This window comes from Anthonomus grandis, chromosome 22, assembly GCF_022605725.1.
Source record: "Anthonomus grandis grandis chromosome 22, icAntGran1.3, whole genome shotgun sequence".
NCBI classification, from domain to species: Eukaryota; Metazoa; Arthropoda; class Insecta; order Coleoptera; family Curculionidae; genus Anthonomus; species Anthonomus grandis.
The window spans coordinates 40,353,553-40,370,687 of NC_065567.1; the positions used below are offsets into that span (position 1 = coordinate 40,353,553).

A 17,135-nucleotide genomic window follows, 5' to 3' on the forward strand; every position below is an offset into this window, starting at 1 on the left:
AGAACCCGCAAAAGGTTCTAAAAAGCATTCGTAAAATAATTATTTGGCTGTAAATGCTAGTTGTCAAACCGAAATCGATGCAATATTATTCGTGTTGGCTATATTTATATGCATCTAAAAGTAGTGCTTGCAATATATTTTAAGAATTTTAATGAGTTTTAAAAAATTATGTTCCAATGTTCTCATGTAAATAGAACATTTGATTATCTAATTATATACGCATATCAAAATGGTCTAGGGGACAAAGTGACAAGTGAAAATTTGGAAATTTATCAGAAACAAATATTAAATTAAATACATTTAAAATCTTTTTGAAAACACTGCTGAACATTAATTTATAAAAATACAAATAATCATCGTCATATACCGGAGCATTAATAATGTAAGACAGTTTAAAGAAGTAAAATATGAGAAAATCGAAATAATAAAATTAAAAGAAGTTATAATAGAAAAGAAAAACTCCTTGTTAATAGAGTATATGACAACTGTGTATAGAACAACAGGGATGTGTTCTTACAACCCTCCATATCTATTTGGCACGCTTTTAATTAAACTGTCAATGTCGTTATGCTCAATAGCCATTGCTCTTGCATGCAGTTCAGCAACTCGTCCTTTATCTGAAACAATCTTTCTTAATTTAAAATGCCTTTTCAACATATACCAAACCTGCTTGATAGGATTTAAGTCAGGGGATTGCGCAGGTCATGGCAATACCTAAATATTGGGCTGCTCTAAAATATTTCTAGCGGTTCTTGCGTACGTCCGCAAATTCTGTAGCGCGTGGATAAAAAATTGGTTCCAGAATTTAATTCCGATATTCATTTGCTGTTAAAAAACTTTTCAATGGGAACCAGATTATTCCAAAAACCAATTCAATCAATTAAAGCTGTGCCTCGGTACATATCAACTTTTCGAATGGTTTGCAAGTGGGAGGCATTACCCGTTGTTCGCCACACCCTTAGCCTTCTTAAATAAGGACGTAAACCAAACCTTGATTCATCGGTGAAGATAATGCTTGCCCAATCTTTTCTAAACATTTTGAAGCTTGCTTCTTAGCTGGTTGGCGAAAATATTGGGTTTTCGTAATTCCTGACGGCGAAGAAATCTATCATGTATAGGTTCTGTTGCACTTGTTGGACTAGTATGTTTTTCTTTCACATAACTCTCTTTAAATCTCTGCCACAATCACTCTATAGTGATCTTGCCAGAATTTACAGCTTCAGCGACGTCACGGATGTTAATACCACCCTGTATCATGCCAACAACTCGTAACTATGTTTCAGATTAAGATGTTGCCTTTGCATAGTGACTAGGCTTCCCCCACAATTAAAATAAATTCTCACCATACTGGCAGCAAAAATTGTACTGAATAGATTTTTCAGTTCACTTAGCAAGCCTTCTCTTGTCTTTGGATCAATTCAATGCGGCTTTCAGATTTTTTTTGTCCTCCAAAAATGATCTTCTTACTATTACCACCCACTTACACTGGACAAAATAAATTCTGCCGAGCCGAATCTACAAATATTTAGCCTGTTGTCAAATGAGGCATTCGATGATCGAGGTTTCGACAAATTTTCCCAGCCTTCTGATGAGGATCTTTCCGGGGCCTTTATCTTCACAAGCCAACACCCGCCCTTTAGTGCTGACTGTATTAAGTTTTTCCTGATTCGTTCGAGAGGTTTCACGATCTTTGAATGACGAATGAGACCGCATCTGAACGTTCAGTGCGTCCTCATCGATGACCTTGACGGCGAGGAGGCTGCTAAGTACGATAGCCGATAGTGCCAATAGTGATGGCTTATAATTGATTTTGTAGACCATCACTATTAGCACCACCTTTATTCTCTTCGATGGAAACAGCTCTAATCTTTGATCTAGAAATGTTATATGCAGCCTTAAAATCAAGGGCTTTATCTAGCGCTTCACTGCTGTTTTCAAATTTGATGATCAGCATTCGTTGGATTGTTTGGTCTCTCATGTTACGAAATATTAAGCACCAAGTTCATCTTGGACTTCCTCAAAGGCTCCTGGGTAGGCCAGATTACTAATGCGTCTTATATCAAACTTTTTTTCTCAGAACTCCCGGCTTTCCCTGGCTTTTTGATGTCTAGGTTTTACTTGGTATAGCTGCCTTCGATGTTGGTCGCGAAATCTTCTCTCTTGGACTATGGCCATTGACTCATGGTCTTGTTGGTGGGAACTGTCTGGAGCAACTCCAAGACCGATCCCCGAAGAGCTACCACCAAAGCAATTGTTTTATCTTCATTATTCCAGCCATTGGCTACTGCAGCTACTTCAAATTATCGCTTATACATTGCTGAAGAAGTCTGGCCGTTAAACATTGGGGGCTTTATATTCTGTGTGATGCTATGAGAGCTCAATCCCACCCATAGTTGCTTTTTTATCCAGGTAATTTCGGACTGTAGGTTGTTTACACAGTCTCTTATGTCGTTTTCCATTTTCAGTTGTTCTTCCCCAAATTTTATTTATTTTTTTCTTTCTGCTCGTTTGCCCATAAAAGCAGTATATTTATATTAATTTCTAGAATATTTTCTCTTGTTCATGCTTCTCTTGGCGTCTAATTTCCTCATATTGCCGCCGCCTTTCTTTCCCCTCTTATTTTCCCGTCGTCGTTCTTTCACTTTATCCATAAATTCGGAAATGAATTTATTCATCTGGTCCATCTCGGCACTTTGCTTTCTCGTATTACCATGAATATTTAAAAATTCGTTTCCCTGATCTCCTTCGATTTTTGCTCTCCTAATACTTTGTGTTGCAAAATGCCCTTTTTTATTTCTTTTCTGACACCAATTGTTTTCCACAACGGATTTCCCATGGGTTCAATAAATAGGCACATTTGGACACTAAACTTTAAACTTTTATTCACTACTTCACTTACAATCACTTACTATTTATAATTACTTATTTAGCGCTTAAATCACAACTATAAGCTGAACATCGAATCAGATTCCTATATATTACCCAATAAGATTCTTCTACTAATTTCTAAAATTTGGACACACTATTCCGTGTGTTTAAAGACAGGGTCGTAGTAAGGCAACTTTGGAACATTATTTAGAATAAGGCTGCGGCTTTACACTTGCTTTACTTTATAATTTTTTTAGATCAACTGTTGTTTTTACAACTAAGTTGTTTCTACCTGAAAATTGTTTCTTTGCAGAATTATTGTGCGCACCAAGACGTTAGACTGGATCTTAGATGTTTTGTATACAAAGTTCAACAGGATATTTTATTATTTTAAAAGTGACATTTTTTCCCTATATTGTTCCTCGAAAACTTTACAGAATACTTGATATTTTGATTTTTATCATTTTATGTACCGTGACTAATTGACATTGATTATATGCCATGCGAGGCATATCTTAAAGGTAAATAATAATTCAGCGTGTTATTCTAAGTCAGAAATTGGACTTACTTTCTGGCCGAGGAATGTCGATTCGGCCGTGCAGTATCTGCAGTGTGGCTGCAGCTATGGCATTTACAAAGTTCTTGTTTAATTAAAAATTAACTTCAAACAATTTTTAAATTTTATTTATTCATTTATAATATCCCTCAATAGGTGCTAATTATTAAGTTCTTCTTTTCTAATTTTTATGGCGAATTTAATATTTTATTCTTATTAAATGCAAGTCTTGCTACTTATTTATGGTTTGCCCCAGTATTCTTCTTTCAATTGTTGTATATCCTATACAAACTAATCCTCGCTAAAACATTAAAGTAAGGTGAATAACATCATACTCCGCCTTCCGACGGTATCCATTTTTATCGCACTTTGAATTATCTTCTTTCGTATTTTATATGTTACTATTCATCAATTCTACTATTTTTATTAATAATAGATTGATATTCTTATTGCCACATAAAATATTTTAGTACAGTATCATATGTTTTTTGTAAACAAAAAGGAAATAATTACTTTTTCATATTTTCTCAATCATTTTAATATTAATTTATAAATCTACCATATCTACAAGAAATTAATTATACAATTATAAGCATGTATATTTTTCATTAAAATTAATGTTATTACTGCTTAGACATAACTATAATAATACAATCTTTGACACAAATGTTCATAAAATCCTATCGCATATTGGGCCTTAAGATTTTGTTATTTCGTTTGGCAAAATCCACAAAATTGGTACAAATAACCTATTATTATTACAACTACTGATATTTGAATTTTACATTCTTGCCGTGTTCACAGGAGTTAGTCAATTTCTATTCATTACCACTAATTAAGCTGATGGATTGACAAAATGGACTCATTGTCATAGCGTTTAAACAAGCGCTTAAAGTTAAAGAGCACGATAATGCTTTATCGATCTTCCACTTGCGCTTACCTCTGAAGAAGAGGAAATGCCGCCCGGCCTTCTTTACATTCCATTTGGATTGGACTGTAGTTAGTAGAACACTATCGTTCTCCTTTTAACTTGTTACTTGTTATTGTAACAAGTTGCATTGTTTGTAAGGAGTATATTGATTTAGTATAGTAAATTATGTTTCGTATTCTAAGCATCTGAGCAAGTATTGCAGAGGCTGACCAGCCAGATCGAGACAGTCCAAACTTCTGAATAGAATACTAAATCTATAACTTAATTTACTGATTACTGGTATTTCCTGTTGGGAATTAGAATTCTCCCCTTCACCAACATTTTTAAAATCGTCGTTCTCGCGAATATTTATATATTTCAAATCAACAGTAAAAGTGGATTAATGATAATCCAGCCAGATCAAAATATTCTTTATTTTTAATTAATGAAAATAGCCACCACTTCCATAACTATCACCTCTAAAATGGTCTTTTGGTTGTGTCCAGCTTTTCACTTGTAAAGGTAAATTGCAGTGTCCAGCGAAAAAATTAGGTCTGCTTCCTGGTTTTTAAAAAATTCTCGCAGTTTTGGTGGGCGGTTTGGATTTAGCTCAAAAAGAGCAAAATCGATTAAATTATTTATCATTTATTGTCATAGGATATCATATAAAATATGTTTTTTATTAGGCCTATGTTTGGAATCTTTGGTGTGACACTCAAATCACAAAACGGTTTTACCACTAACCAAAACTCTTCTATTTTATTCTCGACATGTGTTTTACTAATGAAGATTAAAACTAAACTGTTTTGGTTTAGTTTTATATTCGTTTGTTATTAATCTTCTCCCTAATATGTTATGTTAACATAGTTAGCGTGTCGAGAATAAAATAAAGAGTTTTGGTTAGTGGTAAAACTGTTTTGTGATTTTTGTGTTTTTATTTATTATTTTATTATTTGTATAGCCTTTAATATTGAGAGTGGTTTTAAAAGTGGAATTGTTGATAAAGACCGGGGCTCGTTTAAATCTGCTCTCATGCAACAGGGAATATAACCTTGACCTATGTTTTGTCTCAACAGATATTAATAATATTCCTCTGGCAGCAGTAAGAAAAGTACTCTCGGAATTTCCTCACAGCCAACATCGCTCAATCACCGTAGAGATCGGAATACAAATCCCTCTGATAAGGTCTATCCCAAGACCAAGATGGAACTTTAAGCGGCCAGATTGGCCAAAATTCTTATCAGAATTGGATAAATGCTTAGGATGAATACCACCTATCAGCAAAAACTATTTTCGGTGCATCGGACCAGTAATTAGCACAGCTAAGAAGCACATACCATGAGGATTCTGGGAAGTGTATATCCATAGATGGTCACAAAACAGTGAAACACTATACCAAAACCTTCTCGAAACTGGTGATCAAGAAATCGCAGATCAACTAATTCACAGCTTAGATGCAGCAAGACAACAAAAATGGAATGAAACTGTAGAAAATCTAAACTTTTAGACATCAAGCTAGAAAGCATGGTCTCTACGTAGAAAACTTGGAGGTCGAAACCCTCCTTAGAAATAGAAAGCTCCAATTAGTTCCAATTCAGTGGCTTCACATATTCTAATGACATCGAGGGCTCCCAGAGATGAAGTTCACACAAAAAGGATGAAAGAACATTTAAAAACTCTTAAACTTTAATCCGAAGAAAGAAAAACTGAGCATTTGATGGAATCCATCCTGAATTCCTCCTTAACTGTGGGAAATACGCAAAAACCTGGCTAGCTCGCTTCTTTACAAACACAATCCAAACAAGTGGAACCGCTTGAGAACTCAAGCGTTCAAAAGTAATTGCTATCGTAAAATCAGGTCAACCCGCAGACCAACCAAAAAGACACCGACCAATAGCACTACTGTCGATCATGTACAAAGGATTTGAAAGACTGATTTACAGCAGAATAAGCCCACTGATACTACAAGACATTCCAGTTGAACAAGCGGGCTTCCCACCAAAACCAAAAGGTAGGATGCACTGACCAAGTACTATCACTAACCACATATATTATCAAAGCCGGCTTCCAAAGAAAAGTTCTCCTGCATTCATCGACTTCTCAGCTACATGTGACACCGTCTGGAGAGAGGAAATGATATGCAAGAAGGAACAGAAGTTTGTTTAAAGCGAAAGCTTAAAAATGATTTACCGCAGGGGTCGGTACTCGTGCCACTGCTGTTTAGCGTGTATATTGAAGATATACCCGAAACCACATCAATAAAGTTCGGCTGCGCCGACGATTAGGTGTTCACCATTCAAACAAAATCACTAGAAGAGGCCGAGAAAATTCTATCCAGAGATTTGGAAGTACGAGTATGAGAAACTTATTCCGACAGTGGAGGTAAAACTAACGAACAACAAAACTAACTAAAAACACACAAACCTAACACTTCAAAAACAGAAGTAAGCATCTTTAATTTAAACAGTAAAATGGCCGGCAGAAAACTTAATGTTCATTTTAATAATACATTACTTAATCACCATATAAATCCAAAATACTTAGGCGTCACTTTTGACAGAACATTAACCTTTAAGGAGCACCGCACTTAAACTGCCGGAAAGCTAAAAACTAGAAACAACATTATCCAGAAACTCTGCGGATCGCCATAGGGGGCATAAGCACCCATCCTTTGCCCTGTGTGGCTTAATAGCGCTCAGGTGAAAAAAGTTGATGCACAACTAAACAAACCAAGAGAATGATTACTGGCGTAATCAAGTCCATCCCAACTGAATGGTTACCAGTACTAAATTACATCCCACCGCCTCAACTCCGCCGAATCAATAGACTGACAAATGAGTACGAAAAGATACTCAACAACAGAGAGCTCCAAATACAAAACTATATCGAAGACGCCAACAGAAATCAACTACGCTCGAGAAAGCCACCAACAAAGACCGCAAGAAATGCCATAGAAACTAATTAAGTATAACAAACAGGTGGAATGATCTGAAACTCAGCCAGACAACAACATGCCCTGCATAACAGACAAACCTCCTGGCTTTAATTTACCACGCAATACCTGGTGCATACTTAATCGCATTAGAACCCAACAGTTATTCCAGATAAATGATAAAGATTTATTCCTGATATAATTGCCTTCATAGATAATCTATTTTAATACTTCGTTCGATTTTAGATCCAACAAGCCATGTCACTTCATGCAATGCTTTAGTCATTCTTACGTGTTTTCTTGCTATTTTGATAACGGATAATAAACCTGCTGAAATATTTAGATTTTACATAGAACAGGTTCCCAAGAATTTGATTTTTTTTTTAATCTTCCAAATTAGAGAGAGACTAAAAACTCAAAACTTATTCCATTGTATAGAGCGACTCAAACTGAAACTTAACTTAAGTCTTGACTCCATAGATTTCCTTTTGAACATGACAATATAACCTTTGACGGACTTAGGAACATTCAAACCATGATTGATATTTACGATGAGAATTTTAAAAAAATCTAGTCATTTTAAAACAAATAAGGGCGTCATATATTAAAAAGGTGAAAAATAAAGATATCAATTAACACAATATTTAAATATATATATATATATATATATATATATATATATATATAAATAAGAAATATTTATTATCTCTGTATATTGTGTGATAGCTTTAAACACCTTTGCAATCTATTTTTTTTGAACTGCTTACAACTTTACAACTCATGAATCAAACTTATTATTACTCTATATCTCTGGACACTAACTTCAACACTAAAAAATATTAAAAATCTAAAACCATATTTAAATATTGTAATAATTTTTTTTCCTAGCATCTTTTACATAACAAAAAGAATTGTCGATAACTGTAACCAGACTTCTTCCATTTCTTTATTATCAGATTTATCATTTAAATTTATTATAAACTATAATCTCAAATGATTTTTCCTACTATAAAATGCCAATTTTAACCTGTAACAGCTACCCAAAATCTTTTTTCTTTTTTCACTGGATTTCACAATTTTCTTTTTTTTGAAGGTTAAGGTGAAATTTCAGGACAGGTGTTCAAATGATATTTGGATTTGGAATAGGATAAAAATCTTAAATTTAATTTTTGGTGAATTTTTACAGGAAAATATAGGATATGATTTTCGTAACCTATTAATTTTGACCTAACTATACATATAGTACATATATATTTGTTTTTGATTTTTGTCAATTTTTTTTAGAACAACATGTATAAGATTACAATAGAAAGATTGCAAAAAGATGAGCTGGAATATGAAGTTAAAGTTAGAAGTATTGACCCTTCTGGTACAGCAGATTCCTTGCGAAATGTTTGCGTTCCCTTTTATAATTAGAAAAATCAGGCAATTCAGTTCAAAGCTCAGCAACTCTTGACCCTGATATCGAAATTCCAATTTCTGCAAATAAACTTACCGAGTTAAAAGATTCAATTTCATCTTTTCCTGACACAACTACACAACATTTGAAAATAGAAATAAAATTTGCTCATTTAACTGGCAGAATAAATAGGATTACAGACGCCGATAAAGAGGTGGATTTAAAAAGGTCCTCTTTACTTCTTGAACTTACAACATTAGTTTCTGAGTATGAAAATAAAATAAAACTTCTTTCAGACTCTAACATTGATCCACTCTTAGATAATAATTTTGAAGTACATACTTTATTAGATTCAACTGGAATTTCTATTCATGATAATTCTACGCCTACTCGAAATAAAGTTAATATGACTGCGATAAATACCAATATGCAACCATCTACATCTTATTTCAAAAGTGTTCCAGTTTTTAAATGGAATTTAAAATTTTCAGGTAATAAGTCAGGTTTAAGCTTCAATACATTTTTACAGAGGGTAGAAGAACTATCTATTTCAAGGGGTGTTTCAAAGGCAGAACTTTTCAACTCAGCTTCTGATCTTTTTGACTGTCAAGCTTTAAATTATTATCACTTAATATCTAGATATGCAACAGATTGGGACTCTTTAATTAAATTAATGAAAGATTAGTTTGTATAATTATGGAAACAAATTTTAGAAAAAACTCAGGGTAGTGATGAACCGATTGGTATTTATGTTGCAGCTCTGTCTCAACTTTTTGATAGAATGCCTACTCCAGTTGGTGATCAGTTAAGATTAAGAGTCTTAAGATCAAACATTTTAACTTTTTATCAGGAAAGATTAACTCTGCATTAAATAAATACACCTTTTAAACTTATTGAATTGTGTAGAAAGTTAGAAGAGACTCGGTTAAGGGTAGAGGATTTTAAACTACCTAAGAAGGGCAATTTGTCACTTGAACCTGATTTAGATTATCAATATAATAGGACAAGTTTAGAAAATTTTAAAATAGGTAGTAAACTTAATAGTACAGAATTTGACAATCTAAATAAATGTGAATCAATAAACTCAAATTTTCAAACTTCCAACTATAATAATAATAATAATAATAGATTTTCAAGTAATTATAACCAGAATATACCTCATTCAAGTCAGAGTTCTTTTATTAATACAAATAGATTTGCAAATAATAATAATATTAATAATCAAAATAGGCCAGGACAAAATCAAAATTTTAATCAAAGATCTAGTAACCACAATAAATTCCAAGCTTCAGATCGTTATGGACCAAACAGAAATTTGAATTCTAATAATTTTAAGAACAGTAATTTTAAAACAGGTCCTAGTCGTCTAACTCATCACAATTCTGGCAACAAAAATAACAATAATTTTGGTAATGCTAATTCTGGAGTAAAACTTTGTTTTAAATGTGACCAACCAAATCATTTTGCTAAAAATTGTACATAAAAAATTAAAAAATGTTTTGGCCGGTGAAAAGATAACTTTACTAAAATAAACTGTACAGATTGTAATAGACATAAAAATCAGGGAAACGGCTCGAGAAGCCAATCTTAGGTCGAGAGTTTGCTTCTGGTTTTGATTCGACCATGGATTGTAAAAATAAAATTGTACTTGACTATGTATTAGCACATGTCAAAAAAGGTCCAGGGGAATGTCCTTATTTATTAGTAGAAATTTTTGGGTCTAAATTTTATGGTCTTTTGGATTCAGGTGCAAATAGAACTTTTATGGGTAGTTCTGATTGGGAAAAATTGAAAATATTGGGAGTTACTTTGGACATTAATAGGAGAACATCTTGTACAATAGCTAATAATATGTCGTGTGAATGTATAGGCGTTGTTAGCGTGACTGTAAGTGTAAAAGGAGTTGTTAGGATTATTGACATTTTTATAGTCCCAGAGATTCGTCATGAGTTAGTTTTGGGTATTGATTTCTGGAAAAACTTGGGTATTGTTCCTGACATGCGTCGAGGTGAATGGCATTTTTCTGAAGAACCTTTAAATTCTGAAATTTCCTTGATTCAGTGTGAAGCAGATTTATCTGCAGAAGAATATTTGGCTTTGGATAAATTAGTTTCATCTTACTTTCAAAAGATTGGGGATAGGCTGGGATGCACGTCAGTTGTTAAACATAAGATAACCACTAATAGTGAGCCTATTAAGCAAAGGTATTATGCTGTATCACCTTTCAAGCAGAAACTCATTGATGAGGAGGTTGGTCCTCTCCGGTTCTTTTGGTGCCTAAAAATGATGGCAAAATGAGATTCTGCGTTGATTTTAGGAAATTAAATGCTATATCCGAGCGTTGTGCATATCCACTTCCCTACATTTCAGCCATTTTGGATAAGTTGGGCGGAGCCAAATATCTTACTTCTTTGAATTTGAAGAGTGCTAATTTGCAGGTTGAATTGGAGGAAAATAGTAACCAGTATACTGCATTTACCGTTCCTGGACGTGGTTTATTTCAGTTCCGTAGACTTCCATTTGGATTACATAATGCCCCCGCAACCTTCCAAAGGTTGATCGCCACCATCCTCGGTCCCAAGTTTCAGAATTCAGTGTTTAGATATATCGATGATATTATTCTAATAAGCCCGGATTTTACAGCTTCTAAAAGATGTTTTTCAGTGTTTGGAGGAGGCCGGTCTGACACTTAATAAGGAAAAAAGTAAATTTTGTAGAGCCGAGTTAAGATATTTGGGTTATGTAGTAAATCGTCATGGAATTTCTGTGGATCCTTCCAAAGTCGTAGAATTGCAGAAGTTCGTAGAATTATTGGTATGCTCTCTTGGTATCATCGATTTATTCCTACCTTTTCTAATATAGTTGCACCATTTACCAAACTTTTAAGAAAGGGAACTAAATTTTATTGGGATGTAAAATGTGATGAAGCTTTTCAAAAAGTTAAAAATTCCTTGATTTAAGCACCTATTTTAACTTGCCCTAGGTTCGAATATGACTTCGTTTTGCAAACAGATGCCTTAGGGTTGGCGCTGTTTTATATCAAATTTATGGCGTGAAATGTCATTTGTTATACAGGGTGTCCCGGTTCATGTGGGAAATCTCTCGGATTCAGGTAGAACATCGAAAAATAATACCGAACGTTCCTATAAAAAAAATTCCTACAGGAATTCTTTACGAAGATACAGCCTCCTAAAGGACGCTGCTGTTTTTCATAAATTACTTTTAAACTACCCGGTAGAATTTAATAAAAATGTTAGGTGATGAACACTATTAGGGACCCCTTAAAATGACATCCTTAAAATACATTTACCTTGTTTACTTTACCAGGGGCTGACTAGATTGTACACTTTAATGCGTATATTTTTAACACCCCGTATGTTAAAGTCTAAAAAAAATTAATTTGGATACCTTGAACCCTAGGCTAAAAAAAAGGTACTCTTGTACCGTTTTGGAGAAAAAAAATAATAAACAAGCCAATGTTTTTTTTTTTTTTTTTAATGAATTAAGTACGCTAGTTATTTAAAGAACAGAGAAATTTCGATGTGAGTCATTTCATTTAAAATAATACATGTTCCTAAAAATAAAGTGGTGTCCTAAAAAATACTTTTACAAAATAATTTAAAAAAAACCTATAATGAGTGTAGGTTTTTAATTAGAAAAAACAACTTACAAAAAAATGCCAAAAACCAAATATGTAAACAAAAGTTAAATTCTTCAATACGAGCAATAAACAATTAATTATTAAAAACTTCATAAGTAGGTTCGACATGGACTCCGTGAACTCATAACACATTCGCGGGCACGACGAATCGAGGACTGCTGCACTCACCACAATAACCCAAGATTGTTTTTTATATTATCACAATGAAATGTAATTCTTTGGAGCAGTTCTTCCCGAGTATCGACTGGGGTGGAATACACCAAGGTTTTGAGGTGACCCCATAGATAAAAATCTGATCGGGAGACCGAGGAGGCCAAGCAACAGGTCCTCCTCTACCTATCCAACGGTTTTCAAAAGTATTATTTAAGTGGTGTCTTACAGCAAGGCTAAAATGGGGTGGGGCTCCATCACGCATAAAATACATATCTCGGCGGGTTGCAAGGGGCAAATCTTCTAATAAATCTGGAAGATTGTTCTGGAGGAACTCCAAATAAAGTTCTCCGTTTAAACGTGGTGGCAGTTCAAATGGCCCAATCAAAAAATTGCCAATAATTCCTGCCCAGATATTTATTGATTGGAATTGATGTTGATGATGAGAAATAATAGTATCACGGGGATTTTCATCAGCCCATACATGCGAGTTATGTAAGTTTTCAATTCCATTTTTGGTAAACCCTGCTTCATCCGTAAAAAGAATCGTGCTGATAAAGTTAGGGTTATTTCTCTGCTGATCTAACAGCCAGTTTGCGAAGTGTATTTTAGGAGCAAAATCTCTGGGCAGTAGTTCATGCACTTTTTGTAAGTGATATGGGTACAACAGTTGTTCTTAAAGTACCATATGTACAATTGTTTTGGACGAATGAAGCTGAGCGGCTAATTTTCGAGTACTCGTTGTAGGAGTGTCAGCTACAGCGTCTAAAATATTTTCTTCCAATTGCACTGTACGTGCTGTTCTCCTCCGACCACCAATATTCTTTTTTTTTCAAAACATCCTAAAATTGCATTAAGGAAATTTAATAGTATTACTTCATTAAGTGGAAAACATAAACCTAACAGTTTCCCTTAGACGTTGATCAACATGTTGAAATGTTTTCTGATCCGGAATAATGCGATTGGGAAATCTTTCTTCGTACAATCTTTTTGCTTCCAATGCATTGCAAGACGCCAGACCATACATATAATGCATATCTGCATACTCAATAAAAGTAAACTCCATATTTTGACGTAATTTAAATTAAAAGCTACCAAAAAATACAAAAATTAAAAAAATATTATCAAATAAAGGATGAATATGTTGACAAAGATTAGGTTTAAATGATAGGTATTTGCTAAATTTGGAGTATAGCAACGTTTGTAACAATAATGCGTTCAAAAATGCAAAAATTCCGATAAATAAGTCAGGTACAATACAATTGGTTTACATTATTTTTTTAGTTTTTTTTATGTTTAGTTTTTATCTTAAGAATAACAAAAAAGAAATAAATGTATAATAAATAAGAAATATTTTGTAAAAGTATTTTTTAGGACACCACTGTATTTTTAGGAACATGTATTATTTTAAATTAAATGACTTACATCGAAATTTCTCTGTTCTTTAAATAACTAGCGTAATTAATTCATTAAAAAAAAAAAAAAAAAAAAAAAAAAAACATTGGCTCGTTTATTTTTTTTTCTCCAAAACGGTTCATTTTATCGATAATGAACAAGAGTACCTTTTTTTTAGGCTAGGGTTCAAGGTATCCAAATTTATTTATTTTTAGACTTTAACATACAGGGTGTTAAAAATATACGCATTAAAGTGTACAACCTAGTCCGCCCCTGGTAAACAAGGTAAATGTATTTTAAGGATGTCATTTTAAGAAGTCCCTAATAGTGTTTATCACCTAAAATTTTTATTAAATTCTACCGGATAGTTTTAATTTAAAGTAATTTATGAAAAACCAATTTCCAGTAGCTTCCAGTAGCTGTATCTTCGTAAAGAAGGCCTGTAGGAATTTTTTTTATAGGAACGTTTGGTATTATTTTTCGATGTTCTACCTGGATCCGAGAGATTTCCCACATGAACCGGGACACCCTGTATATCTCGTACAGATTTACGTGACGCTGCTGACTATTGGAAATTAGTTATTCCTAAGGATAGGAGACACGAGGTTTTTGCAAGCTGCCACTGCTCGCCTTTAGGAGGTCATTTAGGTGTCTATAAGACTTATGCCAAGATAGGCAGATTATATTATTGGCCAGGGATGAGGTTGACCGTGGTAAAGTTTGTGAGACATTGTGTTACTTGTTAGAAAATCAAACCCGAACAAAAGAAGCCAGCAGGCTTAATGGTTTCTAATTTGGTCCCCAAACATTGTTGGCAGGTTGTGAGTATGGATTTATTCGGTCCTTTGCCTAAGAGTAAACGTGGCAATATGTATATATTTGAGGTCACTGATGTATTTAGTAAATTTAATCGTTTCTTTGCCATTAGGAAAGCTAATTCTGCTAAAATATGCAATATTTTTGAGGAACATATTTTTCTTTTTCACGTTATTAGGTGTGACAATGGGGTACAGTTTAAGAGCAAAGAATTTCAAAATTTAGCAAAAAAATATGGATCTAAAATCATGTATAATCCCAATTATCATCCTTCTCCTAATGTTACAGAAAGAGTCAATTAGAGTACTAAAATCCATGTTAATTGCTTTTGCTTCGGAAAATCATAGAATATGGGATGAAAACCTAGCAGCTTTAGCTTGTGCAATTAATACAGCAACTCATGAAGTTACAAGTAAATTGCCTTACTTTATTAACTATGGTACTGAAATGATTTTGCATGCATCAGAATTTTTTCAATATAGGGACGTTAACCAAAATATAGTTTCTGATCAATCTCAGGGGAATTCCATTAAAAGGGTTGAATCTTTAGGGAAGCTAAGGGAATTTGTATCGAAGAAATCATTACAAGCAGGCCAGAAATCTAGGGATCAATATAACTTAAGACGTGGAAATGTAGAATTCAATATTGGTGATTTAGTTTGGAAAAGATTGTATGCATTGTCAGATGCAGGGAACTATTTTACTGCTAAGTTGGCAGGTAAATTTGAAGGTCCTTTTAGGGTGAAAAATAAAGTGGGTTACTGCATTTATGAACTTGAGGATTGCATGGGAAATCAAAAGGGAATTGGCATGTGCAAGATCTTAAACCTTATTATGATGAAGTTGGAAACTAACTACCTATTTAATTTATTTATTTTTTATTTTCAATTGCCTATTACTTAAATCAATAGATAATTAAATTTAATTTGGATTGTAGTGTAATTATTTTCTTAATTGGCTATACATCTATAAATAAGTATTTAAAAAAAAAAAATTTTTTAGAAAAAAATTTTTTTTGGGGGGAAAAGAGGGTATCTGTTACAGGTTAAAATTGGCATTTTATACTCATTATTAAAAGCACTGATTACAGTTATATTTTCAAAATAGATATTTTACAAATATTAATGATTGGTACTAGTAATGCCCTCTCTGTAATAGCCTCCCAAGTAACCCATAGTTCTGTTCTCTAGCCATTTCAAATTACAGTATTCTTTTTTTTAATGACACATTTAGTATTGTACATTCCAGCTTCCTATTGTACTGGTTGTTAATGAAATTTTATTTATACTCTTATAAAACCTGGTTCTGGACTAAAGAAATATTTTAGAATTTAAATTATATCCAATATTGATTATTCCATACTTTATTTATTTCTTTTATAATAAATAATGATTAATTGGGCATGTACAATTGTGCATGTTGTACTGTCCATAGTACAATAACTGATTTTGGCTTGACCATACCAGATATGCTGGTTGATTTTACTCCGACTGACCTATCTAATTTTTGTCTCTTTTTATCTTATGTAAATATTAGTTTTCTTGGAAGATAGCAAGAAGTTGGTTGAAGCTGGTCTAGGGAAAATCGAAATTGAGTGTCATAGTGACACATATTTTCATTGCCAACTTCCTTGGGCCATAAATTTAGTTATTTATTTTTTTATAAAGGGTTTTACGGTCGATTGGCAATACATTTTGTGCGTGATTGCTTAAATACGGGTTTAACCTCTGCGCTCGTCCCTTTTTCCAGACCGCCATCATGAAGTGAAGAGTGCTTTAGTCAGGGTTGCCAGGTGTGGCGCATTTGCGCCAAAGTGGCGCTTTTAAATTTCAAATGGTGTGTAAAATTTTGGTACATGCGCCGGGCGCCTAAAGTGGCGCTTTTGTATTTTGTATCGTGCACCTTGACTGTAAACTAGTCAAAAGAAGCATTGGTTTTGGTTGGTTCTTAATACTATTAATGTCATAAACAAATCCAACTACCAAAAGGGATCGTCTGCCATTCGCCTTTGAATGAGAGTGAACGTAAACTGGACTTTAGCACTACAGATGCTTATGACAACTTTGCTCGTCAACCGTCAAACCGTGACAGTTGTCATGTTGACAGTTGACATGGCGGCAACATTATTGTTTGTGGTTTGTGTTTTGAATTGAAATTGATTGATTTTGCTTTATATATAGGATGTTTTTTTTTGTTAAATATTTTAGAATATTTAATTTAGAAATATGTAATATTTTTGTTGTCATTATTTTTATGAAAAAAGTTATTTTGTAGAATTCCCATTTATTTTATTCCTATATTTTTTTTAAAATAAAGTATATGAGTATTTAAACACATTTGTTTGTGATTACAAAAAAAAAACAAATGAAAATTAGGTAATTACTATTATATTTAATAAAATAATAAATATGTATATCTATACCGGGTGCTGCATCTCATTACGCACCA

At 33.3% G+C, this 17,135-nt stretch overlaps 1 protein-coding gene across 2 annotated transcripts in view; it reads left to right on the top strand.

The window, feature by feature from the left end:
• Window positions 1-17,135, top strand: part of LOC126748426 (protein tipE) — a 70,805-nt gene that overhangs the window by 42,639 nt on the left and 11,031 nt on the right. The window lies entirely within an intron of this gene.